At 39.3% G+C, this 27817-nt stretch overlaps 2 protein-coding genes across 7 annotated transcripts in view; one reads left to right on the top strand and one right to left on the bottom strand.

Annotated features, from left to right (window-relative positions):
• The window catches only part of LOC128630844 (uncharacterized), a 320670-nt gene that overhangs the window by 118950 nt on the left and 173903 nt on the right, over positions 1-27817 (top strand). The gene's annotated exons all lie outside the window — the stretch shown is intronic.
• LOC128630836 (NLR family CARD domain-containing protein 3-like) overlaps positions 879-27817 on the bottom strand; it is a 38205-nt gene continuing 11266 nt past the window's right edge. The window contains exons 11-25 of one of the 4 annotated variants that reach the window (XM_053679114.1): positions 22625-22774; positions 20441-20588; positions 18710-18843; positions 17761-17814; positions 17553-17669; positions 15658-15765; positions 15428-15526; positions 14836-15314; positions 14544-14580; positions 14344-14432; positions 14144-14210; positions 8625-8753; positions 6894-7050; positions 991-1055; positions 879-896 (exon numbers count right to left, since the gene is read on the bottom strand). The gene's annotated coding sequence lies outside the window, so the exon portion shown is untranslated. Of the gene's footprint in view, positions 897-990; positions 1056-6893; positions 7051-8624; positions 8754-14143; positions 14211-14343; positions 14433-14543; positions 14581-14835; positions 15315-15427; positions 15527-15657; positions 15766-17552; positions 17670-17760; positions 17815-18709; positions 18844-19883; positions 20271-20383; positions 20589-22624; positions 22775-27817 lie in introns of those variants that run through there. The other 3 variants (XM_053679116.1, XM_053679115.1, XM_053679117.1) reach the window with 3 other exon arrangements.

The raw sequence follows: 27817 nt of genomic DNA, 5'->3' as shown, positions 1-27817 counted from the left end.
TCAACAAACCCCTAGGGCCACCGACAGATGATCAGCAGCAAAACCGCTTTGTGACAGTGAAGCATTTGTGCTTCTCCGTGGTGAGAGGTGCTGCTTTGCCTACCGGCCACACCACCTTGCGCGGTGTTGCACTGCTTGGATTTCAAACAGGTCTTGATGATGCAGCACTGCTTTAAACTTCATGGTAAAAACGCTCATCTTTTGTATGTTGCGCCTACCTTCAGTGAGCGAATTGTAAAACATGCTAGGCTGCCACCTGGTGGACATATTAGGTGCACGCATAGAGAGAGTAAGGCAAATTGCAAACATAATCAAGATGTAATTTTACTTTAAGGATCCAGCGAATCATGTCTTTATGCACTTCCAAGTGAGGCGCGCGCTGCAAGGCCTCTAACAGAGCCAGGATGCTTGGAGTGTTGCCGGGGGCTTCACCGGGACCTGTGATACAAGAACCACAGATCTAACTACAGGCTTGAGGTTTTGAGATTGTGTGAGATGATGTACAAAACTTACGGGAGATTTTGAGGGTGAAGTTGAAAGTAGCTTCATCGTCATCCCCAATGTTCTCTAGCTGTTGCTGCTCCTCCAGCAGAGCCATGCCTAACAAGTGCAGCACCTGTAGCAACACACACATACAGAACTGTGAACACTACTCAGTCATTAAAAAGTGATGCTCATGAACACAGCATAGCAAGTGGAATTTTGTTGAATTTACTACACTATCATGTCATTTTAACAAAACATCCAAACATTTACCCTCTGCAGCATGGACTCAGACCAGTGTCCTCCACTGGGCTCCATAGCCCACTGCAGCACAGCTCCCAGCATGCCAAGCAGCACGTCACACTGCAGAATGTTTCCCAAGCTGGCAAACAGTGGGCAGAATGGAGGCAGGGCTACGACACACACAGACACTCACACTTCAGCAATCTGCATTCAACTGACCAATCATTTTCAGATATGACTACAATCACTGAAGAAATAGCTTACCTGGGTCCTCTCCATTCTGTCTCTTAAGCTTTTGCTGAGCTTCCTCTGCCTGTATCCAAAATAAACTACATCAAAATTTAGAAAAACCATTAGTGCTCATGTGACTAAAGAGAATTACTAAATCTGCCAAAAGCAGCACATCACCTTAAGGACATCCCCAGCACTAACAGCCAAATCAAAATGCAAACGGATAAGTGCATATATTGAGCTTCCAAAGAGCATTTCCTCATTAGACCACTAGGCACTCAAACTGGTATTTTGTCATTTATGTGCTTTTCTTTATCAATCACACAATCTGACAGAGGCTCTACACTTAAGAGAAGGAACTAAAGAATGAAGTAACACGTGAGTTGCAGACAGTTTTAGTTACTGCGTAGCAGGAGCTCAGGTAGATGCTTCAAGTAGTGAATTATTATTTACAACAACTGTTTTCAGAATTGTAATGCTGTTCTCTCCAGAGAAGGGGTCACAATGTTAACGGATGTCTGCCCCAGAGACAATAACAGCACCGAGACTCTTCCCGTAATGTCTAACCTGAAATCTTCCTGTAATGCTGCAGACCGAGGGGTCCTGGTCCATGGCACCATGGAGGACATTTTAAGCTCATTGTAAAACACTGATTTTGAGTTTCTTGAAGCATTTGTGTGTTCATTTGGAAGTATGCTTGGCTCTTTATCTTGTTGAAAGCCAAGTCTGAACCTCCTGGCAAGGGCAAGCTAAAGGTTCTGGGCTAAAATGTGATTGCTCCTCCCTCCCTCTCCCTCTCCCCCTCCCTCTGCTTCAGCAGTTCAACCCCAGGTACCAGGCAAAAATTACTTCATGTATACAGAGATCCCCAAACTATACACCGAAACCAGACCTCATTTCAGAACATCTCGAAGAAAAAACATTTTATGCCTACATATTTATTATATATCTATTTTGTAATTGCTTTTTTATATTATGTGACTGTTTTTTATAATGCTCAAGTGTTTAAATAAAGGATTTAAAAGTATTATTTATTTATACACAAAGTGGTATCGAGTATCGTGTATTTTTGCTGGTACCGACTACTAGATTTTTGGTATCGTGACATCCCAGGATTGGACATTCTATGTTTGAGTTATAACAACTTCCTTTTTCATGGTGAAACTTCTAAATTTGTGAGAGCGCCACGCCCACGGCAAGCAGCAAAAATTCAAAAGCTTCGCAATTTAGCATCGTCAATGCCTGTAGATGAGACTGACCGAACGTGATGCCGATCTGATGAAAGCTCTAGGAGGAGTACGTTATAGTACGAGGCCTGGAAATGGCAAAAAAACGGAGGAAAAAATTAAGAGAAAAATCAAAATGCTGACTTCCTGTTGAGTTTAGGGTATGGGCTCAAGAGACCAGGGAGTCAGCCATTTTAAGTGTTGTCTCAATTGCAAAATCCTTCCAGTGCACTGGAACGTTCACTCCCTAAAAAATCCCCACAACGCACCACAAAAACCAGGGAGTATCGATACTCACTGTGTTCCCTTACTGGAAATGACCTCATGTCTCTCAGCTAATGTCCCTCTCTAGTGTCTGGTTTAGACACTAGAGCTATACTGAGAGCTATTGTAAATGCACTGTAGCACTTGTCTGTCCTGCAGACTTCATAGTTGAAAATGTGAACTGCTTGCTCCCAAAACTTCTTTAGTGCAGATTAGGGCTGCACAATTAATCGAATATTGATTGCGATTACGATTTTGACTGCCCACGATTAAATGAACATGATCGACTGCGATATTGACATTTAAATTCCGTCCTCCGCTCACAGAAAACTCCACTGCAGATCAAATCAAGCAGCTCCTACACTACAGCCAATCACCATAGAGTGGCGCAGGGATGACGTCATTTTGTAGTGCCAAAACCCCGAAACGGAATTAGCATTTCAGCCCTCGAGTTGCTAGCTTCGCTTCGAGCTCCAGAGCGAGGGGAAATCATGAAATTAGCACGATGCTAAATAGCACTTCAGAGGTTGTCGGGGACATTAAACCTAATCACGCTGAGTGGGAAAAAAAAACTTTGCAGATAAACTCAGGGCTCTACGGTGCAACCATTTCACTCGCATTGTGACTGAAAAGTACTTTGTGTGACTGTGAATAAATATTTATTCACACCGGTGTGAGTGACCTGTTCGGAGTTGTATAATACAATCGGAATAAAAATTACAGGTTGTCCAAAATACATCTACACCGCGCAACAGTTACTTTCACACTGCTTTTCATCTCCTCAGTCCACTGTACAAGTGTGGAAATACTGCAAAGAAGCCATTATGATGAAGTGACTCTACATAATCTGCTTCTCTCAACTCTCCGATTTCACAACCGCCATCTTTTATTGATCCCGCAAAATGACCTGAACTTTCACCTGCTCGTGTAGACACAGCGGCTTCGGGCGGAGTAAATTAATAATAACATTACAAGGTGGGTTCAAATCAAACTTCTTTATTAAATAATTCCTCACCAATCACAATCAAGAGTAGAACTGTTCCGTCTGTAAACATACAGTGCACTGCAGCTCTCCTTCACTAACGCTAATTCACTCCATTTAAACTCACGGTTGCCAGATATCACTAGAAAAGTCAACTCCAGTTTCTATGTTTTGATTTATCCCCCCAAAACACAATATTATCAGCATACATGGACACTGTACTGGGGAAACGATCTAAAACTGAAACAAAAATAAAACTACTAAAATGTAAAGACAGAAAATGTGCTTAGTTATAAATAAATCATTTAATATATAAAAAAATAGATATTATAATAACTTCATAAAATATAAATAAAATGAGAAATGAAATAATGTTTAATTACTATGGGTTGCATTTAATATCAATTTGACCTTAACCTTAGATCACTACTTCCTTAGAAAGCTATCAGCCTTTTTCCTAATATGGATCATTTTTGTGTTAGTCTACTCTTAATTAGGACTCTTTATTGTTCAAGATATTTTAAAATAAATATTTTATGCTGTATATTTATCAATTAATCAACAGTATTTCTCATTGCTATTATTTTATTCAGTTAACAGTGACCATGAGCAGATTATCTATACTAATTGAAAATGTCCGATAAGTTGTTTTCCATTCCGCCGGTGGAATGAACGCTAGTGTCGGGGCGAAAGGGGTTAATATCTGTTGATATTTGATAGTCCATGATGCCAGGAAGTGATGGACTTTTGACAGCTTGACCACACGGCATCGCTCTTATGCCAGTTGACTTTTGCAGATGAAGCTTTTCCATAACATTCCAGAGCGTATTTTACCACCTTAACATCACCTCTAATTAAAACTGTGATATCATCCGCATATGCAGATAATTTGGTGGGTTGTTGACAGTTTAGAGTGTCGATTTGTAGACCTGTTAATTCTTTCCTAAGCTTAAAGAAATGGAGAGAGAGAGAGAGAGAGAGAGAGAGAGAGAGAGAGAGAGAGAGAGAGAGACTTGTTTCTGTCAGGCTCTCATAGTGACTCAGGCCTCAGCTGGTGTCCTTCGTGCTGAAATCAGTCACCAGCGTGCAGTTCACTGAATCTTCATTACAGCATAAACATGATACACCATGTAACCAAAAGTATATGGACGCCTGACCATAACACCCACATGTGCTTCTTCCCTGAACTGTTGCCACACAGCTGAAATCACACAGCTGTATAGAACATCTCTGTACGCTGTAGCGTTACAATTTCCCTTCACGGGAACTAATAGACCCAAACCGGTTCCAGCATCACAACACCCCTGTACACAAACCCAGCTCCATGAAGACACAGTGTGTTACGGTTCATGCAGAAGAACTTTACTGGCCAGAAGAGTGGACTCTATTGTAAGAGCAAAGGGGAAATACATCTGGAAGGGGATGTTCAACAAGCGTATACTGTACGGGTGTGATGGTCAGGTGTCCACAAACTTTTAGCCATATAGTGTGTTCTTGAAGAAAAAGGAAGCTGGGTTCCAATGTTCAGACTTGATGACAGAATTTTAATAGAGCTGTGATGGTTTAGCCCGAGACGGGACTGAAAACACTCAATCCACCCTCGCACAGAAAGTGATTTGGGTTAAAAGAAAAAAAAAAAAAGACACTTCCAGCAGGGTTTACTGACTGTTTGGTAAACAGCTCCCCAGTACAATACGTTATAATAATGCAGATACAATGAGGGCCTCAGAAACCATAAACTAGGCTTTTATCACAAAACACAGCACTGAAGCACTAAATCTCGATTCGATCCCCAGACCCCAACTCCAGAGAAGCGAGGTCAACATGATAACCACTAACCCACCACGCCCCTATAACAATAACAGGTGGTCATGGTAACACGTCACACAACCCCATCCTTGATTATCGGCTACTATAGGAACGATAACATATTAGAACAAGTGCATTTACATACGAGGGTGAATCAAAGAAATGAAAACCTTATAAAAACCATATATAAAATTTATATATAATATATATTTTTATGTATATATATATATATATATATATATATATATTTTTTTTTCTTTACAAACTTTTCTCAGCACTATAACTCTATAACTCTGACTTTCCACCAGATTTCTTCCCTTTAGCACACATAAACACTTTGTACTCGATCAGCCCGACTCCCCTGGAGGTGTCCATCATGGAACATCCTGCCAGACCTGAACGTCAGCACGTCTCAGAGCCACGGACAGGAGAAAAGGAAAGACACATGACGGTGTGGAGAGAAGACGAAACGCTGAGTGACTCAGAGAGAGCCTCATCGATCCACTGATCACATCATACCACTTATTATTATTATTACTGATGTGCCGAAGCTCGGTTTCCATTTTTAATCCATTATGAGATTAGAGGAATAATCTGCTTATAATCACGTATACGATCTGATCATAATATACATCATGCATGTTATTGTTTTACACATACACTCACCCCTTCGTTACCAGAGATCTAATTAAAGACTGAGATTGAACGTGTCCCTCCTTCTGATAGCGTAAAATTACACGTTACAGATTTGGAATTGCATTCTCGCTGTGATGTCTCTCACTCTTTACTGGTAGGAAGAGCGAGAGAGAGAGAGAGAGAGAGAGAGAGAGAGAGAGAGAGAGAGAGAGAGTGTGTCAGAGAGCGAGCGAGTCAGAGTCAGAGATAGAGAGAGCAAATGTAATAATAATAATAATAATAATAATAATAATAATTATTATTATTATTATTATTATTAATATTAATAATAATAATAATTTTAAAAACGGAGCAGATCCAATAGGGCTTCGCAGCAGCAGTGCTTTACCTCAAAGTGATTTGTAACACACACGGTGGAAATGGTGTAGCAAAAGTCATGCAACCATTGTGGGGGTAGGGGGGGGCTCTGAATTTGTACCTGATGCATCATCTTTTATAATTGTGATTAATGGTCCATTAGAGAAGAAAAAATTCAGTTCCATTCTTTGATTACTTATTTGGCGTACAGTGAATATTCACAGTTTAAGGCCATGTGAAACAATTTCCAAAATGCATTTAAATGGGGTAAATTGTGCACATTGAACCGAGAGTACTAGACATGTTTGATAAAAGCAACACAAAGGCTTTATTCACACTGCAGGAATTTTATATTGTGTGTTTAGATTTTTTCTTTTAGACAGACTGTTCAACTGCAAATTTGTTCTGGTGAATGAAAGGCATTCAAAATCTTTCTGCAGAACTCTGTTGAAGATTCTGTACATCAGAGTTTCATCTGAACTTCAACAAAACATTTCACATGTATAGAGTTTTGTCTACGTTCATCAAGTAATCACATTTATAAGTTTATTTATTAATCACGACAGTTCTACTGTGCACGTCTATTACACAACTATCAGTGCTGTTCTGCTGGATATCGGCTCATTTCTGGAGCAGAACAAACTAAAGTTCATTAGACTTACCTCTTGATCAATGCGGGTCATCACATGTTGGATTTCGGGTATTTCACTGCCTCTCGGTGTTGTACAACTGCAGGAGCCGTGGGAGGTGTTGATCAAGCCCTTCAAACAATGCCTTCTTTAAGTCAGGTGACACAAGCCTGCACAACTCAAACACAACCTGTTGAAGAGAACCAAATTTAAAATAGTTAAGAGACAAATCTCCACCATTCTGAAGGGATAAAGTACGTATTCATGTGTAAGCAAACATTTGTTTTATCTATGGAAAATAAATGAGCATTAGAACAGATTTACTTGTCTCTGACTGAACAAAGCAGGCCATATTAAACTGGGTTAAATATACAAATCCACACAGTTCACCAGTCCAATAGAATCTGTACAACACATTAGCAATACTTCTGCTCTGTTTAGACCCAGAAAATATAAAATACTTACTTTAGTATGAAATTTCTGTCGAGTGTCTACCATGGGGTCGGGATTTATGGTCTGTGAACACGTGCTGATTACACGTGCAGGAAAAGCAACCCACACGTGCAACCCTGACCGAGTGAGAACGACTCAAACGATTCAAGAAGAGGATTCTGAATCGGCTCATTTAAAGAATCATTACCAAAGCCGCTTATCCTACTTCGATGGTTTGATAACAACAGCCCGTCTTACAGAGTGCTGCAGGAATGAGTCGTGAAACCCAGAAACGAGTCAGCGTATTAGCACTTCCGTCAATGGGGTTTTGGGTTAAATGCCGGAAATAAGGTCTGTGGTGAACACAAACTCAAGATGTTTTCACGTTTATCTCGACACACAGCCTAGTGAGAGACTTTTATTATTTTAAGGTACATTTCCTGAAGAAAATGTGAGTGGTGCTTGCCGTGGCAAAATTCGGATCGGGTGCCAATACTTTTGAGAACTGCCCGTGAAGGGCGCCAATAGTTTTGAGAGCCCGACGCATAGGGCGCCAATAGATTTGACAGCCGGACGCATAGGGTGCCAATAGATTTGAGAGCCAGCCGCGTAGGGCGCCGATAGATTTGAGAGGCGGAGATCTAAAAATAGTAGTGACACACAAGCTTTGTTGCAGTCGTGTTGATTAAGGAAAGCTACAAGGTTACAGATGTGAGGTTCTGACCTTTACGGTACAGTGAGGATGAGCAGAACATCTACACAGCATGGAACTGTGAATAGACTCAGTGTCTGTGGACTCGTGTACACACAGTTTGGTGAGATTATGCTACAGGAACAGTCAAAATACACCATGGCCTTGAATGTTTTGGCCCCGTCGTAAACACTGAACAATCACAACTACTCTGTTGAGAGCGAGAAATGACCTCACAGAGTGGTGCGTGTTGACGTCCATTTTATATAGTTACTGTTTCTGATAGAAAATCGATCTCCCTCGCGCGCTCTCAATACTGCACTGTAACAGTGTGGGACAGAGACCCAAACAGCAAGGTGAAAATGATCTCTCTGCAAAACATGTGTAAAAGTCGTTTAAACAGATTACACAGGGTCTCTTTCTCCTGCAAGGGGTATGTCAACTTCCGACCAGAACTATATACCCACCCAGCTACCAACACGCACGCACACACGCGCACACACACTAATTCAGCCACTTAAAAACAGCAAGGACTTTTATAAACAATTAAAAATAGACTATAATATGAACATTTTAACAAATTAATAAAAAAAAAAAACACACCAGCGCAAAAAACACACCAGTTAAAACAGTGTAAATACCCTCCTTTATCAAAAGTCTGCTCTTGCGCCCACACTCTCGCTCTGATGCCAGCTGGAGCCGCCTCTTCATGGTCCCCTCGACCTCCATCTCTGCAGCTTTAGCCGTGAGGAGGTTTCTATGAACTGCAGCTTTGGAATAAAGCAACACATATCGTAAGGTCATTATGAATCTTAAGCATTAATTACACTTATACCATGGTCAGTGTGAATACTGGATCCTGATTGGCTGGAAGGTGTGCATTATAACTGTTTATTATTATTAAAGTCCATGGGTGTTGATTTTTTGTTCTTCTGTTTTTCTTTCGTCTTTGTAATTCACTCACAATCTGTTTAAAGACCCTTTCAGCGGGGATATGACACTGATTATTAATCAATTTACACCTTGTTTTCCAGATTTTATAGTTAGCGGTGCATATAACAAACCAGTAAGAGTATTTTATTTTTTTTGGATAAAAAAAAAAAAACACTGTCCTTATAAAACCTTTCTAAAAAGCAACTAACTGCGCATGCTCCACAAATCTAAGATATCATATAGACATGAATAATTAATAGTGCAAAGAAGGCTGGTCTGTTTTTAATGAGAAAAGGTAAAATCCCACCTAAGATGAGTGCACTGTGAAGAAAGGTATAAAAGGGGCTTGTGTGTGTTTGCATATTTTAGAGTTTCTGCAGAGTGAATCACTTTATTGTTTCAATAAAGTTTGATAATTTTTTGGCATCTACAAACCCTCTGTCTCTGAAGTTTTATTTTAACTTAGGCCGGAAAGATTGTTTCCATGACATTCTGAGGGCTGAAAAGTGCTTCTTCTAGCCAGAGACCCCTGTAATTGTAAGGATATATTCCACAACCCCCCTACAGGCCATGAGACAATAGTCATTCTAGTTAAAGGATATGAAACAGACCAGCCTTATAGCATACACACATCACCTATTGATGATGTGAAAAGATCTAGGGAGAGGTTTCAGACAGCACTAGACTGCTCAGTGAGGCGATATAACAGCTGCACTGCTGCCACCTAGTGGATACTAATGTCCACCAACTCATTTAAAATGTCAATAAACTATCATTTGTACGTTTATAATTACATAAACTGTTCACATACCACTGAACATAAGTATTAGTACTTAGTGTGTATGTAGTCTACTATAACTGTACCATACATTTCTGTCAAAAAAAACATTCAGAGTACACTCCACTTTGCCCACTTTTTAGTGGATTTTAGGATTATGTTCTTAAAACAGCTTTGCCTTTCATTAATAATAATGATAATAATAATAATAATAATAATAAATAGGCTTGTTTTTAAGCATGACGCTTCCAAATTCACTCTGTTTAAATAATTACTTTAAATAGAAAACTTATTTTCCCTGTACTTTAGAGACATTGTACTGTTTGTGAAGAACAAACACGATCTCATGATGGAAATCATCAACTTTTGCATTGAGATTATACGAGGGGAGATCTTATATAATGATTTTTTTTTAATCGCATGTATTTTAGAAAAAAAAAAAAAGTTGTGTGTGTGTAATTTAATTATTTACAGCCAAAGCCTCTGAGAAAATACGTTCCAAACACGTATGTGGTGCCGACAGAGAAGAAGTGCTATGATTTAACGTGGGAAATCCAACATGACTTGACAAACGGCATCATTCCTGCAAAAATAACCTACATGAAACATGACATAAGCAAATGACTTTAACGTCCATGTCACGTGAATTTTTAAGATTTTTATCTAACAATGCAGGTAGGCTGCACGATTATGGCCAAAATGATAATCACGATTATTTTTGATCAATATTGAGATATCGATTATTGATCACGATTATTGATTGATTTCAGGGACAACATATTTTTATTGCACTTTCACATTTAAATGAACAGACCGCTGCTTTCACCTAAATGTTGTGCTACATTCCTGCTAACGTACAAGTCTTTAACAGTGTTCACAGGAGGAGAGACGCAAGACTATTTCTTTTAGGAGCACTTGTCCTAATTACAAAAATTTAGGAGCACAGTTGAAGTTTAGGGTTTTTTTTGTTTGTTTTTTAAACATTTTTTTTTTTTAGAGATAGTAACATTAATGTGCCACAATATAAGTAAATATAAGTAGGCATGAGAAAACTTGAGCTGGTCAATTATGACAGAATTTAGGAACATAGTGTGAGTCATGACACATTAATTTACCTTCTGATAAACTAAATCTAATATTTTCAGTTCATTTTACAGACTGTATGCACAAAACAACCGTGAACCTGTTTACCTTGTAAACAAATACAATAAACCTCAATGCTCAGTGTTTGAAGTCTGCTCCTCTTAAATATATTTAAAGCTGCACTATTAGACATTTCCACTGTCATGGTTCTGGGCTGGAGTCAGTTCTCGAACCGCTCTGTGTGTATTGTGTAGATATCTGAATAATCTCATATAGGATGTGATTGGGTGAGTTCATTTACCCGTCAGATGCAGAGCGCTTTAGTCTAATGGTGTTCATTACTGATGCTCCGATAAGGATTTTTACAGCCGATACCGGTCCAGATACCAATCTTTTCTTGTTTAAGCTTTAAATCAGGAAGTCATAAACAGTTAAATGTTCTCTCTCTGCTCATGGTAACTGTTAAGCGAATTAAAATAATAGCAATGAGAAATACTGTTGGTTAATTGATAAATATACAGCATAAAATATTTATTTTTAAATATCTTAAACAATAAAGAGTCCTAATTAAAAGAAGACTAACACAAAATTTATCCATATTAGGAAAAAGGCTAATAGCTTTCTAAGGAAATAGCAAACCAAGATTAATGTCAAACAGGATAGCTCAACACACACACACACTTTTATTTCACATTATTTAAAAGGAATTTAAGTGTTATTTACCATAATTATGAACACAAGTTGTTAAGTTGACAATCATTTTAAAATTCCGTTGCTCCATTTAGATTTTCTCCAGTAGAATACAGCCTTTTAAACCAGGAAAAATGACTAATTTTAAGTCGTATAACATTCGTAATAACTAAAAAACGGTGTAATTACCAGTCTTTCCTCCCCACAAGGGAGTTTTAGGAAACTATCAGCTTTTAATCGTCTGTAGGTTACTGTATTTGTCTGTGTTTGAGCGCCATCTGGAGGACAGATGCCATTTTGAATTGAAACTCATGCCATCTTCTAAATGTCAAAGAGGAAAATGTAGTGCCGATGTTCATCTCACTACCCAAACTGAACTGGTATTCTTCCACTGAAAATAGTACCGTGTCTTATGTTGAAAATTTTGTTTGTACTTTTATTTGACTTTTGTTTTTTAAACTATATCAGTCCATATAATATGAAATAATATAATTTACATTTTAAGATAAACGTGTGCGCGGGTTGATACAGCGCGAGGGAGGTTTTTTCAAACTGCGCTTTCCTCAGGAGTATACAGTCACAGTAAGGATGTTTAAGCAAAATTTGATATTTATTTTTATAGTTCTGTTTAGAATTGTGTTCTTGTTTTTAAACTAATGCTAGTTAAATCGTTTGTAATAAGTAACGAGCAAATGCCAGCCGGTTTTAGTCAGATAATTACCTTATCTAAATTATAATAATCGAATTGTTCAACAAGTTTTGTACATGAAAAAAGAATTAAAAGTGCTTTGAGTATGGAAATATTTATTTATTTATTTAGCCCCCCACCATGCTTAACATGATGGTTCTACATAACGTTTTTTTTTTTTGGTCTTAACACACACAAACTTTGTATTCAATCTTCTTAATGTATTCCCAAGACGAGCTTAACTCTTCTTTATGCAAAAAAAAATAAATAAAAATAAAAAAATAAATTTTTAATCGACACGTTTTTGTTAACAAGAAAAAGCGCTAACCGTCACTGCACGAGGCAGTCAGCGCTGTGTGGTGCGTGCTCATGTTTGACCTTCACAAATTGGGACAAGTTTGCATTTATTGTTGTTATTTTAGTGTATATATATTCATAGATAAACTTTTGTGTTCACTTATAGTTTTGTGGAAAAAAAAATTAACTGGACCATGTCCGGACGTCGGTCCAGATCCAGATCCCGTGTGCAAGGACCGCCTCCGCAAGAACCACCTGCGCAGGACCCGATCAAGCAACTCCTCAATAACGCCACTGTTTTGTTCGGGTAACGTCTGAACTTATTCAGTCTTATTCTCTGTCTCTCTGTGCACGTTCATTACGCACCTGTTTGACTGACTGTGTTTAACGTGCAGCGCATCACAAACAGTAAGACAACTAACTCAAGCACGCTTAGCTGCGCTGAATGCTCCAGCAGATCCAGCAGCTGGCCAAGATTAGAGCGGAGGGAGCCAAAGTGACTCTTGAGCAGAATGTACTACACTGAAATACTTCAAGCTGCTTTCACACCTTACCAGCCCCTGCCCCGGTCAGAGTAACTCTTCTGCACTGTAGCTTTGTAGATAGAAGTTGTTTTAGTTCGAGATGGTGTCGTAACCCTCAGGTTCGAGTTTAAAGCAGAAGAAGTGTTACAGGAACTTGTCATTAATCTCTCACTAGCTGCGTTTACATGGACAACAATAATCCACTCTTGATCCGATTAAGACCATACTCTAATTAAGAAACTACCATGTAAACAGCAATTTTTTACCTTAATCTAATTAAGGTCATAATCGAAGTAAGCAATAATCTAATTAAGACAGGTGGAGTATTCCTGTTTTAGTCGCATTATGGACGTGTAGTAGTGACATGTAAACACCTTAATCACACTATGAACGTTGTGTGAGAGTTTTCACCGCATTTTGCGACAGGACACGATCACACACGGCAGTTTTACGGCAAACAAGAGAGCTCGGCTGTGTCCCAAATCACATACTTTCCTACTACAGGCCTGTAATGGGGAAAAATACATGTATCTCGGCTACTATATAGACAGTAAATATGCGATTTGGGACGCAGCCCACGGCTTCAAGCAGTTGTGTATTAGCAGGTACAGCATGACAAATAATTAACTGCACTTAAAGCGTTCGTAAAAAAATTAAAAATTAAATAAAAACATGTAAAACTGTATACGGTTCCATAACGAAGACGAACTGTGTGTTGATACGTGAAATTCTGGAGGGACGTCGGACGGCGTGGCGCGGTGACGTAATGATGCGGGCTGTTAATCTAATTATGTTCTAAAACATGTAAAACGGGAACATGACAGGAGTATTCTAAAAGCGACGCATGTAAACACCTTAATCACATTATTATCTTACTCAGAGTAAAGTCAATAATTAGATTACTGCTGTCCATGTAAACGTAGTCACTGTGACCCGAAAGCTGCTTGTTGGATGTTTAATGTAAGATTAGAAAGTTCAGCTGGTTTATCTCCTCTCAGGTGTGTGTAAAACAGAACCATGCTGTGTCCTTGCAGTGTGTGATTTCTATTTCGTCTGTGTCTTTTCAGATGAAGGACGTGGAAGACGTCACCAAGTTGTGTGATGAGCTTGTGATGTTTGTTTGTGTTTCTTGATATTGCTGTACTGAATGAATTAAAAGACTTTTACTCTGTAACACTGACTTCTTGACTGACTGTGCTGATGATGCCAAACACGCCACGCTGAACTCCTGAGCCTGAACGAACACACACACACACACTCCCCTCAGTATATACGCTTCTGGTGCACACTATTTTGGATTAACTACGTATTGTTGGAGATTAAGTGTTTAATGTTTACAGCCTAAATTGTTGCCATGGAGACAATACCTGAAAGGGCAGAGCTTGCCGGTCAGCAGGAAGTTCCAGAGAGAGTTACATGGCACCTTGGAAGTGTTTCCAAAGTCCACAAAGAACACCTGTACACACACACACACACACACACACGTACACTCAATGTGCAGTTTTCCTGTAACCACTCCATTCTCCATCACGGAGGCGCTTTAATAGTGTGTGTGTACAGATGTTACCTCCACATTACTCCCCATGACATGCAGTATTTTGGCTCTGTAGTAGTTCCCAGGTTTGGTGTGAGGTTCAGAGAAAGGGGCGAGACACAGAAGATTTGGATAAAGTGAGACAGGAAGTGGGCAGAGCGCCCGTGTATTAACGGCCACTGTCAGCCACCTCTGTTTCTCCAAACTCCAGACTTTCTCCACACACACACACACACACACACACACACACACACACACACACACACAGGAGCCACTGCTTTTTTTTTTATTTGTGCACTGAAAGTGAAAGAGGCGGAACAGACACCTCGGTGATATTGACGATAAAGACAGGGTTAGACGGAAGATTCTCCAACTCAATGGAGCTGCTCAGAACCCCGACAGGGCTCACTGACTGATTCTGAAAATCCACATTCACCCTGAGACACACACACACAGTGAGTGAGAGAGACACAGAGAGAGAGAGACCTGTAACAGAACAGCACTAATGTACAGAACATCATCTAAACATCACACTGTCTAGGGGATGTGGTCACATGACTACTCTCACTTAAAATGTAACTATGACTCATCTGATAATGCTCGCTGCAGTGTGCGTGTGTGTGTGTGTACCGTGTATATCTGAGGTGTGAGATACACTACCCCCCTGCCCAAGTCTCCACCTCTCCAGCGGGTTAAACGTTGAGATGGAGAGGAAGTCTCTTCTGCGCGAGGAGGAGAGACAGAGAGACCTCTGGGAGAACGCCAGAACCTCTCATTGACGAGCGGTAGAACTCTACATAGGCCCTGATACACACAGACCCACAATACATGTTTATAGAAAATCACAATTAAACACACACACACACACACACACACACACACACACACACACACACACACAGTGGTGTCACACACACCTGGAGCTGTCAAAGGAGATGGATTTGACTTGACCAGTGTCTGAAGAGAGACTGGAGCTGTTTATGGTAGAGGAATGCAAATGGAGGGAGATTACACACCTGAGAGAGAGAGAGAGGGAGGGAGAGAGAGATATAATACTACTACTACTACTACTAATAATAATAATAATAATAATAATAATAATAATATTATTATTAATCCCCTAGTTAAATGGAAGCTGACTGAATACCACTATGGTGGTCCTGGGGTCGTTTCCATAGAGTTCCTTGGAGGCGAGCTCCTCGTCCACTGTTCCCTGGAGGAAGCAGTTCGGATAAAATGCGCCTGCAATCGCCACCTGAACAACGGAAACATCACTGATACTTAATAATTATTATTATTTATTTTCTGCAGGAGTAAGTTACACTTCTTGGACTTTGTCATCACTTTGGATGCTTGTGCTTCTAAGGCTGTGAATTATGACTAATATTTATATTTACTGTATATCAGGGGTGCACACACTTTTTTGACTTGCGAGCTACTTTTAACATGACCAGTCAAAGAGATCTACCTACACTAAAAATGCGAAAAATATTTATATATACACTGCGTATACTTGTGTGTGTGTGTGTGTGTGTATATATATATATATATATTATATATATATACACACACACACACACACACACACACACTATATGTTCATGTACCTTGCATAACTGAATGAACCCTTATGGGACGCTACAATTCAGTACATTTTTGGTCATTACCTTACTCTGATGACGTGCACTGAATAGAATCAGCCAGGGTTGCATAGTCCGGACAGTAGCTGCTGGTAGCCAGCCTCAAGCAGGCCTCCAAATGATGATCAGTCATTGTGGAACGGTATTTGGACTTAATGATCTTCATGAGGGAAAAGGCTGACTCACATAAATAAGTAGAGCCAAATAATGCAGTCAAGGAGGTGGCACATTTCCTCATGTTTGGGTACTTTTCCCCTGTGAGTAAGTTCCAGAACTGTCCATGAGCCCTGGACTTCAGCTGAATGTCAGTCTGTAGTTTCAAAAAATCTCATCCTCCACTTCAGACAAGTTCAGGTGAACAGCGTTGCAATTTTCGATGCGAGTGAATCAACCTCAACATTGTCCCTAAACGGGTAGCACATGAATGTGGCGAATGGCTCCAGTAAAGCAAAGTCTTGAAGCGTCTGTCAAACTCTGACCGACAGCTGTCAATCTGCTCCGTGTAGCGTGCAATGTTAAATTGCGCACAAGCCTTCCTCTGCGTCTCCAGATCTGACGCGAGGTTTTGGAAGTTCCCAAAAACATGGCGCTGCAGCTTTGAGGACAGAAGTTGCATTTTCCGTTTAAAGGCATTGACTGCCTTTAATTTTTGTCTTTTCCTTGCAGCTCCAAATTAAGTTGGTCAGATCGGTTAAAAATGCTTGGTTAAAAAAAGTCCAGCAGCCACTGATCATCATTGACGTGGGTGTATTCTGCATGTTTAACAGCAAAAAGAAACTCGCTTATCTCCGGACAGAGCTCTCGAAATCTCTGCAGGAATTTACCCCTACTAAGCCGTCTCACGTCAGTGTGTAGCAGGAGCTGATTGGTCGTAATCTGCCTTCTCCAGATGTGCACGGAACAGCCATCTTTGAAGTGATCTAGCACGTATAGAACAGGCGATCTTTGTTGCCACATCCATGATCTCTTTCATGTCTAGCATTCTTGCGCATAAGGCTTGTTGGTGTATTATGCAGTGGTAGTTAAAGAAGTCAGGGAAAGCATCGTCTTCCCTGCACTTGGCAATGAATCCATTTGCGCCGCTCAACCATTGACTGATATCAATTTGCACACTGGAGCTGGGTTTTGTCAATGAAGTCTTTAAAAGACTGAAAAATGTCCTCTCCCCGCGATTTCGCTCGCTAGCCTTTAGCACTGGCGCGCTTGATCGCACACGCGTGGTGAGAGAAAAGACGAGATCTCAGACTGGCTGCCCTGTACGGCAACTAACATCTTTTTTTTTAATGGCAATCTACCTGCACTTGGGCACCCCTGCTGTATATATTTTGACCTAAAGAAAAAAGCCTCTTTATACACATATGCTGTTAACTACACCTGTTCTACTCGTGTGGGTGTGTGTTACCTGCACTATGAATTTCTGTGTGCGCGCTGGTGTAGTCAGAGGGAGAGGAAGTTTCGCTGATGTGCATGTTGAATTGTGACACTCGATTCTTCAGATCCTCAAACAACTCGGCCACCTCTAACACACACACACCAGAAATGATAGTTAGGGATCTGTGTCAAGAAGTGTGTGTATAGATGTGTGCGAGTGAGTGAGAGAGAGTCATAACCTCTCGTATCCATTTGATCTGAATGCAGTTCTCTTTGCCCCACTCCAGCTCATCCTAAAACACACACACACACCAGTACCACTTTATTTATTTCTATAATCCAACACGTTATAATTCAACATAACTGTCACGATCTCCTGCCTCCCATACGCCGTGTACCAGTTTAATCTATTTCCTTATTTGGTCAGTGCTTCCTGTTCTTATTACGATGTCCTCTCTCTGACTGGTTCCTATTTCTTAAATTGTGCACTCTATCTGTACACTACACACTTGACCATCTAACACCTGGATATTTGAAGAGCATACAAAGACACACACACACACACACACACACACACACCCTGCGTGAAGTTGGCCCCCCAACCAACACAAAACATCGGTAGAATAGTTTGTGCTGGTTTTTGCCGTAAAATTTTTTGTTTGTGCTGCTTCAGTTCTGGAGATATTAAAAGAATATTTATAGGTCATTCTGGGTTCACTCAAACCCCCCACATGCTCCAAATTCACCCCAGATGGTCTCAATAATAATAATAATAATAATAATAATAATAATAATAATAATAATTCAAAAGAAGAAGACTACAGCGCCTAAACCCACACTGCGCATGCGCAAAGCCGGATGACTCAGCCATTAAATTAGAAAAAGAGCTCTAATTAGCCAGTGAAGCTAAATGTCGTTCTGCCACGTCCACTTATAAAAGTAAATCATGCAGTATTCTCAGACTGGTCAGTTATTGATAGAGTGAATTCATCGTTTTAAATAGAATCAAAAATAACATCGACCTATTTGCTAATCACATTTCGAATAGCTTGCTCATTAATTACACTGCGCATGCGTGGACTGGACTGCCTCCTCAAAAGCTAGCACCGCTAGCATATTTGTATAATATTAACATTAATACTGAACCAGAGGAGTGAATAAAAAAAGTTATAAAATGTTATTTCTCACTTCTCCTCCTCTTGTTCTTCTTCTCCGTAAGGTGTGAGTTATCTTTAGTCGGTTCCACGGTGATTCGGTCATTAGTGAACCGAGCTCCGAGAGTGAATCAGTGCGCCGTCACCGCCTGCTTCATACTGATACACCTGAAACACAGGTGTTAACACCGTTAACTACACACATACACACAATACAGAACAGAACGGGTTCGGTTACACAGAACCGAATAAACTCGCTTTAGTCTGGGTCCAAACGGGCCAGAACTAACACTAACAACGGTTTCTGCTCCTACCTTCGACTTCTCGCGCTCGCGGTGACGTCACCAACGTAACGGACGTTGACGTAAATTTGAATCTGTGAGGAGAAAATAAAATAAAATAAACCCAAATATTATTTCATAAAAAGCTTCATTATCCTCTTCTTCTTAAACACGATAGAGGATAAGATATACAAATACATACCAAAAAAAACAGCTTTATCATTATTTTAAATCAAATCTTTGATTTTTTTTATTATAATAATATAAATATTATAAAAAAATATTTATTATTTTATTTTAAAAAGTGCTCCTTTATAATTACATTTTAATTAAAAATATACTTCATCTTAATTTTTTTAATTAATATTTAATTCATCGATGATTGTAGACGTGTTGAGGTTTCACATTCTTTGTGCTTTATTATCATAAATATACACTTTGTTTAAACTTTTGAGTTTGGACACAAAATGTAAACATTCCTCATGAATCCAGAACATTCATTTGTTTATTATTTAGAAAGTAATAATTAAACAGCTGAATAAAATGATCAGATTAATCACTTGCAACATTTAGGATATGAATTTCTTGTATTAAGTGAGGTTTAATTATACACAGATATAAATAGATTTTATTTATTTGTAGTTTTCATATTTGACTCAGTACATTACACTACATTTATTTAATCAACTATTTATCAAGTTTTAAAAAAAAAAATATTTAACTGAATGATTGTTCAAGATCAATAAAAAATCTTCAAATAATCTATCAACACCATCAATACATCTCATCAGTAAATAAAAATCTACATTTATCCAGCTGATCCATTGACTGGTTTATTGAAAGTTTTACAGCTTCGACAGGTAAAGAAGCCGTGGCTTTAATCTGATCTTCTGATTTCTAATGATAATTAAATGACAAAATACAGAATTAAAGAATATCTTTATTTAAATTCAAAATCATGAATAAAAATATTTAAAAATATGGACTACAAGTCATTTCTACAAATGTTCATACAGACAGAAAGACCAGAGATGAAACGGATTTAACAGATACAGGACAATTAGGACAAGGAAAGTGAGAGAATAGAATGATCATTTATTTATTATTTAAAAAAAATTACAACTGTGTTCAATATCACAGCAAAAAGACAGTAGAGGAAACAAAGGAAAAAATATTTCACATTTCCTGTTTAAATTCAACAGTAAAATCACATGAACTGAAGACATCGTGACTTTTTGAAACCGGTCGTTACATTTTTGAGTCAAACAGAGCAGGTAGTGATGAAGAAGCTGCCTCGAAAGATCATTTCTGTTCCTTGAAGAGTAAAAAAAAAAAAAAAAAAACATTAAATCCTAAATGTATGAAAAATAAACATTATGTACATTTTATGTCTAATTACAGTGAACCTGACGGAGAGTGAAGCTCACAGAGGCGAAGCGTTCATGCTACAGCAAATTTCACCGGTTGACACTAAACTCGCTCACTTTGGAGGTGCGTTTCTCTGTCCCGTGATATTCCTAGCACTGTGTGTAAAAGCTCCTGAGATGTCCAGCATGGAGACGTGTGTGTATGTTGATGTGTACACAGTACCAATGGTCAGGATGTACTGTTGTGTCAGAGTTTCTCATTCCCCTGAAAAACACACGTGCGCGCGCGCGCACACACACACACACACACACACACACACACACACACACACACACACACAGTGGAATTGTAAAGCAAAACATTGGAATATATATCTTAGTCACATCTCATAGTCCTTTTATAGAGTCTGAATCAGTTTGACTGATTCATTTCGAGTTGATTCAGAGTCGAATCACTTTCTAGTGAGAATCAAATACTCATCTCAGTCTAGTTCGTTTGGAAGTGTTCGACGCTCACTAGAAAATTAATTGACTCCGAATCGTCTCGAAACGAATCAAACAATCAAACTAATGGAAGGGAAAGAGCAACAGGAAAGAGGACAGCCTTCCTGCTGAAAGCAAACCGGATCAGAACCTTACATTAGATTGTTTTCTATATTTTTATTTTAAATCAGTTGTGTTGTTTTTCTTCTTTCTGCACCCGAACCCGAGACTACCTGTAGAAGGTGGTTGAATTCGGTTACACTGGAACTGTGAATGTGAATTGTCCCATGAATGTGAACGTAACTTGTATCCGGGTCTGCACTTTTTCAGGAAGTAGAGTAACCTGTGCTGAAGGCCTGTTGTGGTGATGACGTGTCATGACATGTTTTGGCCCAAATCTGCAGTAACTTTGAAAAAGTGGACGCTCCTCTGAATATTGTGGAGTTTCTTGAGTTTGTGTTAATTTCTGTGATCACAAAATGGTGTACAGTGTCCTCCACTAATATTGGCACCCTTGGTAAATATGAGCAAAGAAGAAAACCTTTTGTTCAAAAAAAATTCACAAAAATACTCTGCTCTCATGGATAAACAATTGCAAACACCACAAGTTTATAAAAAAATATTTGTTAAATGAGTGTACAACAATTATTGGCACCCCTATGAATCCATGAAAAATGTATTTGAAGTATATTCCTCTTGATATTTTACTTTTTTGTACACTTGGGAAACTAGGAACAGGACATTGTTCAACCATGACTTCCTGTTTCACAGGGATAGGTAACGCATAAGCCAAATTCTCTTACTCATTCAGAACAATAAGTGAGGCCAAGATATATTCAGTGGTACTTGAAGGTTTATGAACCCTTCAGAATTATATATATATATATATATATATATATATATATATATATATATATATATATATATATATATATATATATGAATAAAGATGACCCAAAACATCAGATTTTTACACAAGTCCTAAAAGTAGACCAAGAGATCCCAGTTAAACAAACGAGACAAAATGATAATATTTGATCACAGACAGATTGTGCACAAATGGAGGAAATTCAAGACCATCATTACCCTCCCCAGAAGATATCAACCATCAAAGATCACCCCAAGAGCAAGACAGGTAGTAGTCTGTAAGGTCATAAGGACCCAGGGTAACATCTATGCAACTAAAGGCCTCTCTCTCACTGTAGTGAAGGTAAGGGTTCTGTTTAGTTTGCCTTACCTAGGGCTGCTCCTATCACACAAACCACTGAAGTGAATAGCATGGAGGTGGTATTTGAAGTTAACGCAGGCTGTGGAGTGATCATCAGTAAAGATCAACATTCAAACATCAAAGATTCAACATTCAAAGATGTGGGGGGAGGGGGGGGGCTACGGAAATCATTTGTTGCATCAGCTGGTAAATACAGTAGCAAATGTACCAGGTCATAAGTTGGCTAACGTATTGGAGAGACAATCCGAGGTGTTCAGAGAAGAGTTGGGTCCACTGCTGGAGCGAGAACTCCAGAGGCTGGTGGAAGACAAGATCATTGAACCAATGCAGTTTGCAGAGTGGGCAGCTCCCATTGTTCCAGTCAGGAAACTGATCGTTCTATCCCAATTTGTAGGGATTATAAATTCGCAGTAAATCCAGCTCTAGTGTGGAGCAGTATCCAATTCCCAAGGTAGAAGAATTATTTGCTCAGTCGGCAGGAGGAAAGAATTTCCAAACTGGACATGACCCATGCGCATCAGAAGATAATGCTGCACAAAAATTCCAATAAGTACGTTACAATCAACATGCACAAGGGATTATGTACTTACAACAGGCCACCATTTGGAGGTGCTTCAAGTCCAGCGATCTTCCAGCACACAATAGAAGGGATTCTGCAAGACATCGCACGCGTCACAGTTTATCTGGATGACATTCTAGTCTCAGGGTATAATGAACATCTGCAGAACTTGGATGAGGTACTGAGTAGGATAGAAAAGAGTGGACTGAGACAAAGAAGGAGCAAGTGCGAGTTCATGGGAGAAGTAGAGGTATTTTTAGGTCACAAAATTAATGCTATAGGATTACAGTCGAAAGACAGGTCCTATATTATGTTTAAGACAGCTGGCATTGTAGCCGTGAAATCAGCTAACATTATGCTCCATGTAATGTTTGCGATATCCAGTTATTTGTTAAACGCTAACGCATTGCAATGTTATAAACTACCTCCTAATGGACCACCATGCATCGCCATTCAGCCCGTGTCCTGTCAGCTAAATGTAGCCTCATGTCACTAATAATTATTCACATGTTCATGCTTTTAATAAATCTTTTTATCCTGACACCGTATCAGTGAATTTAAACTAATGCTTGCATTCAGAGTATAAGGGGTGTGTGTGCGTTTAGGAGTGCACCTTAGCACTTATTAGTCATGGTCAGACAGTGTTTGAACTAAAATATCCCTCTCTCTCTCTCTCTCTCTCTCTCTCTGCCAGTATCAGCCAGAGGAGGATGTCCTCCAGGAGTTTTTAAATTTATAATTTTTTTAAATTCTCTCTCTTTTTTAAAAAATAAAAACCACACCATGGTACTGAGCATCGTGTACTTTTGGTGGTATCGGTACGAACAACTAGATTTTTTGTATAGTGACATCCCGAATATGTAAGGAAATAGGATGAACTCTGCATACAGGGAAGCTTTGTTTTATGGGGGACTCGCGTAGTGATTCCACATCCGCGGTGTGCGGCTCTTCTAAGACATCTACACGAAACCCATCCGGGAATTACCAGGATGAAAGGCCTGGTGCGTAGCTATATGTGGTTGCCACACTTGGATGCAGAGGTGGAAGCATTGGTCAAATCGTGTGCAGTCTGTCAGGAAAACAGAAACGCTCTGGCAAACGCGCCACTGCATGCGTGAGAGTTACCAGAGCAACCATGGAAAAGGATTCACATTGATTACGGTGCACCATGGATGGGTAGAATGTTCTTGATCGTGGTAGAAGCATTCTCAAAATGGATAGAGACTTATCTGTTAATCAAGTCTACATCCACAGTTACCATTCAGTGCTTAAGACAAACCTTTAGCCAACACAGGATACCAGAAGTAGTGATGTCAGACCATAGCAGTTTTTTTGTTTTGTTTTTTACCAGTGCTGAATTCCAAGAGTTTATGGAAAGAAACGGAATCAAACACAAGCACAGCACCCTACCATGCATCTTCAGGCGTCTGGCTGAAAGGGCCGTTCAAACATTCAAAACCCTGATGAAAAGAGTGCTGGAGAGTCCGTTGAAAAAGCTAGGCAGAGTGCTGTTCAGTTACCGAACGACGCCACAGTCGACCACTGGCAAATCAGCCGCTAAACTGCTGTGTGGAAGGAAACTGGTCTATACAGGGTCTCATTGAGACACAAACAATTGAGACAAAAATGGTACCATGACCAACATGGAAAGGAAAGATATCTCGTGGTGGGTGACCCAGTGTATACTAGGAACTTCAGCTCTGGACCTACTTTTATTCCAGGAACAGTTCAGAAAAAGACTGGTCCTGTATGGTGCACAGTAGCATTGGGAAGTGGGCAAGTAGTGCGGTGACATATTGATCAGGTGAGAGACAGGCACAATGCAACATCAATAGCACCAGAGTTGTTAGACACTTCACAGCCAGATGTTGACATTCCAGCGCATTCTACAAAAGACTCAGGTTCTTCATTCTCTGAGGAAAGTCACAAACAAAAACTGGGAGGAACTTCTGAAGTGGCTGCATCAGAAACTTTCCTTGGGATGGAAAACCCTGAGTTGAGAAGGTCTACACGTACTAAATCTCCAAGCTATCTGAAAGATTATAATTCATGTAGTGGTGAGTTCCCCAAACGCAGGGCAAGAATGAACCCAGGAACTGAACTGAATCTCAAGAGAAAGTGGGGCATGCAATAAGACAATGGCCCAAAACAAAGAATGGTTAAAGAACAATAAAGTTATTGGTTTGGAATGGCCAAAACTGATGTCCAAGCCCATGTGCAGGACTAATCAACAGTTACTGGAAATGATTAGTTGCAGTTATTGCTGCACAAGGGGGTCAGACCAGATACTGAAGGCAAAAGATTCACATACTTTTGCCACTCCCAGATATGTAATATTGGATTATTTTCTGCAATAAATAAATGACCAAGTATAATATGTGTCCCGTTTGTTTAAATGGGTTCTCTTTGTGTAGTTTTAGGACTTGTCTGAAAATCTTGTGTATATTTATGTAGAAATATAGAAAACTCTAAAGGGTTCACAAACTTTCAAGCACCACTGTAGCTGTGATGTGCAGCAAAAGGTTGTTGAGCTTCACAAAATGGGAAGTGTCTATAAGAAAATAGCACAAGCATCAAAAATGCTCATTTTCATCATCAGGGCAATAATTAAGAAGCTCCAGTCAACTGGAAATGTTATGAATCAACCTGGAATTGGACGCGTGTCTATATCGTCTCAACACACTGAAGAGGACGGTTCGAGTGGACAAAACATCTCCAAGGATCACAGCTGGAGAACTGCAGAAATTAGTTGTGTCTTGGGGTCAGAAAGTCTCCAAAACTACAATCTGAAGTCACCGACATCACCACAAGCTGTTTGGAAGGGTTTCAAGAAAAAAGCCTCTACTCTCATCCAAAAACACACTCAGGTGTCTTCAGTTGGCCAGACACTACTGGAACTTCAAATGGGATCGGGTTCTATGGTCAGATGAAACCAAAATAGAGCTTTTTGGTAATAAACACCAGAGGTGGTTTTGAAGCACACAGAGAGGTAGCCATATGGAAAAGTACCTCATGTCCACGGTTAAATATGGTGGTGGATCTTTAATGTTTTGGGAATGTTTTTCTGCCAGAGGACCTGGACATTTCATTAGGATACATGGCATCATGGACTCTACCAAATATCAACAGATATTAAATAAAAACCTGACTGCCTCTGCCAGAAAGATTCAAATGGGCCGTGGTTGGATCTTCCAGCAGGACAGTGATCCAAAACATACATCAAAATCAACACAAAAACGGCTTACTGACCACAAAATCATCAAGTCATTTAACACTAATGAGCAGTATTAAAAATATTAACATGGATATCTGAGTCTGATAATAAAATTAACTTCTACTTGCAGTCAAATTTTGTAGTGTTTAGGACATTTAACACCCTTCCGTCCAAAAGAAACCAAAAGGGGGTACAAACTTTTACACTCCACAGTATTTGGTTGAAATTGCGCTTATAGAACAACTGAACAGCAACGTTTCCATACAGGTTTTAGTGAAATGTTTAACAATAGCAACTTGACTTGAAATGGATGATGTTTAATTGGTGTGGCCTGTGCCCAAATCCTGCACGACTGCGTATCTAGGTACACTACACACGGTCTGAACGAATGGAGTCTCTACCGCACCTAGTGCACTAGAGATAGACATTCCATACAAGGTGATTTGGGACGGAGCCAGTGCACAGAAACCGTTTCCCTGCGAGAGGCGCAGGTGGAGCTGGAGCTGTGTGACTGATTTGTGCACCTGTGACTACAGAACTACCTCAAGTCTCCACACAGAGAGCTGTTCAAGAGAAAAACACTCCTAAAGAACAAATCACTGCGTCAGTGAGACATCAACCCTTTAACTAGACGTTCATCCCAATTCCACACAAATACCGCGGAACTATTTAGGGCTGAGAGACAGTTCAAAAAGCACTGAAAATAAAGTGTTAGTAACGAGGCCGCGTTGCTGGTCACGCGCAGTGTAGACGCGCTGATACAGAGTGTAGCGCGAGTAAGATCTGTAATGTCTAATTCAAACATTATGATCAAAAGTAAAATCATGTCTAAAGACACAGAGATACAGAAACCACAAGGTGCAGTGAAAGTGAGATTTTATTATTCATTTAGGACTGGAGTTTAATTCTGTGCTTTTTGTGCATCCATAAAAAATAATGCTATCTATCTAACTATTTATAAATGTTTATATATATGTATCTTATTTAGTTAGTTTACATTTATATTATATAAGTACTTATGCATTATTTTTTTATGGATGCACAAAAAGCACCGAATTAAACTACAGTATGTATGTATATGTGTGTATATGTATATATATATATATATGTGTGTGTGTGTGTGTGTGTGTGTGTGTGTGTATTGGGTTCTTTTCTGTTTTGGACAAACATCTGTGTAAAGTTTTAGTCTGAATTTATATTTGTAACACTCAGTTTGTGGATTTTATTTTAAATCAACAAAAAGGCACTGAAAGTTTGCCCCGCCCCCATCAGATTAATCGAAAAAAATAATCGACCAATTAATCGATTGTGAAAATAATCGTTAGTTGCAGCTCTAATAATAAGCTGCATCATGAAATAGATTTTTAACAAAAAAAAATCTTGATTATTTTCAAAAATGGAGTTGTGTTTGAGAAGAAGAATGGAGTGTAATATAGTGTGAATCATAAAAATTCTATTTCATTTCTATTTGTTTACAGAAAGACTTCAGCAATAAAAGCAGCATTTTGCTGTAGTTGTTAAGGGGCAGTTTACACCACAACATTTTCAAATAAAAACCGAAAACTTTCGGCTGTTCGTTTCCATGACGACGGCGTTTCGGGGTCTGAAAACTTTGGAAAACGGGTTTCAAATGGCAAGTTTTTGAAAACGATGCCGTTATCATCTCCACTAAATCATGTAAATTATTATCCAGAAAAACCACAGGTCCTCCGTTTACTTGTATTTGTTTACAGCGCGGTCTTTCCCTCATCAATATGGCGGACATGTTGACGTGAATTCTTACGTGCGCATGCGCGTAGTATTTCTTTACAAAGTCACCTCGCCAGCTACACACACACACACACACATTTTGTCCTTTTTGTGTTTATTTCTTGAGAAATAGAAGCTCGAATTTGCAGTGAATGTCCAATATAAACCCAACTTCACCTCAGTTTAGCAGTTTATACATTAAAAACATTACAGAAATTTAAAGTTATTTTAGCTGCTAAATGACTAAGCCACTTTTACACT

The sequence above is a fragment of the Ictalurus punctatus genome, unplaced genomic scaffold, assembly GCF_001660625.3.
Source record: "Ictalurus punctatus breed USDA103 unplaced genomic scaffold, Coco_2.0 Super-Scaffold_100068, whole genome shotgun sequence".
NCBI lineage: Eukaryota > Metazoa > Chordata > Actinopteri > Siluriformes > Ictaluridae > Ictalurus > Ictalurus punctatus.
This window is presented reverse-complemented; position numbering and strand designations above follow the sequence as displayed.